This window comes from Hipposideros armiger, unplaced genomic scaffold (genome assembly GCF_001890085.2).
Source record: "Hipposideros armiger isolate ML-2016 unplaced genomic scaffold, ASM189008v1 scaffold_510, whole genome shotgun sequence".
In the NCBI taxonomy this organism is placed as follows: Eukaryota; Metazoa; Chordata; class Mammalia; order Chiroptera; family Hipposideridae; genus Hipposideros; species Hipposideros armiger.
Window position 1 is genome coordinate 631,811 of NW_017731860.1, and position 2,180 is coordinate 633,990.

The following is a 2,180-nucleotide window of genomic DNA, read 5'->3' on the forward strand; positions in this document are numbered from 1 at the left end:
TGGCAGAACAAGCAGGGTAGGAAATCTGGGTAGGAAGGTGCTTTCTCTATTTTTGTAGCTGTTCTTTAGATTGTAGGTATTTACATTGTTTGTCTCTCTCCATTCTATGTTCCTATGTCTTCAGCCACCCCCTGAGCTGATTGAGAGTTCATCAGGCATATGCGTTTACTTCTGAGTGGTCTGAGCCCATAGTGGCTTTCTTTCATTAAGTTGCAGTAGTTTTCCATTATCATTTACTTCCAGACAATGTAGTGTAAGGAATGACTCCAGGGGGTCAGCTAAGTTTCATAAATATTGCTCTTTCCCTTGGTTGTGTAGCAGCAAATTTATTTTCCCTTAATAATTAGGATCAATTACTCCCACCAATGCCATAATTTCTCTCTCCTCTCCCATCTTTTTTGTTTGTTTATTTGTTTTTCCTGTTTACCCAATGGCATTAAAAGGCTGAAATTGCCAGGTGTTAGTCATTTAAAATTTAAGAGAAATATTATTATTTTATAGTGGAAGCACGAATTTTAGGATACTAAAATGAGAACCTAGAGATATGAAGATCTGAAGTAAAACCGAGTCATTAGATTGAATCACGAAAGCTACCATCTCCACTTCATTCTGTTTATTACATGAATACTGGCTAGGGACAATCAGAACCATATATTATGCACTGATTCAGATTTTCCATGGTATCTTTTAGGACAGTGCAGTCTTATCCCTTTCAAGTCCCTGATCATCCAGTTAAACTTTAAAGGGTTACAGGAGTCCCCCCTTATCCACAGGAGATACGACCCAAGACCCCCAGCGGATGCCTGAAACTGCAGGATACAGAAACCTATGTATACTATGTTTTTTTCCTATACATACATGCCTATGACAAAGTTTAATTTATAAATTAGGTACAGTAAGAGATTAACAATCAAATAGAATAATTAAAAAATATGCTGTAATAAAAGTTATGTGAATGTGGTCTCCCTCCCCATCCCCCCCTTAACTAATCTGATAACCAAGATGGCTACTAAGTGATTAATAGATGGGGAGTTTATACAATGTGGATATGCTGGACAACGGAATGATTCCTGACTTGGGCAGAAAGAAGTGGAACAAAACTGGATGGAGCAAGATTTCATTCATCATGCTACTCAGAACAGCATGCGATTTTTAACTTATGAATTGTTTATTTCTGGAATTTTCCATTTAATATTTTCAGACTGCAGTTGTCCTTAGATAACTGAAACCTCTGAAAGCAAAACCACAGATAAAGGGGGCCTAATTGTAGTGTCCGCTGGTGAATGACTGTACAGATTTACCTCAGGCCATCTTTTCTTTCAAGGAAGGTGAACTATTAAATGGGCCATTTGAAAATTTGCCCACTGGGAAGATTTTTCCTTCTGGGCCATCTTTATCAACTATAACATGATCAACAATTTCTGGCATAGGCATATTATCCAGAACCATCTATAACCTGGGCACAAGTGTTTTCCTCAGCTCATTGTAGAAAAGCTCCCCATGAAATAGGCTAAGGAGGAGGGGTGGCAATGAGCCGGAGTGGGCATTCCCAGAGTTTTTATCATCCTGCTCATATTACTAAATGCTGGAGCATTCCTGACCCCATAACTGATTTTAGTGAGTCAGAAATAAACATTTAGCTTATATTGGGCAGATTAGTTTACATTGTCACCTGTTATCCCATGGTCAAGGGTACAGACTCCACCAAGACTTTATATATAGAAAGGCCATACCCTCTTCATGACACATATGTATGTATATATTTTTATTATATATCTATGTCTCTATCTCTATCTATATATGTATATCATGAAAAGGGGCTGGACCTTCTAGAAAACGCTAAAGGATTTTTTGTGTGATTTGTTTATGGAGCCTTGCCATGGTTTCCATGTATCTAACATGGATATTTTGGATAATATTGAATCTGCTCGGACATCATGCCCAAATTAAAGATCTGCTTGCCATGCATCCTGAACTAGCTGGAGAGCATTTTCTGGATTTAATTCAAAGCATCCTATGTATTAACTCAGTATAGATGGAGTAGTACCTTCAGATATTGTTGAATTCAAAATCAAAGGAAGATTCCAAAGTACCGTGTTTCCATCCTCACAGTAGCAGGTATAATCCGCCCTCTACTTTGGAGGGACTATTTTAACATGGTCTAGAAGACTAGACTCTCA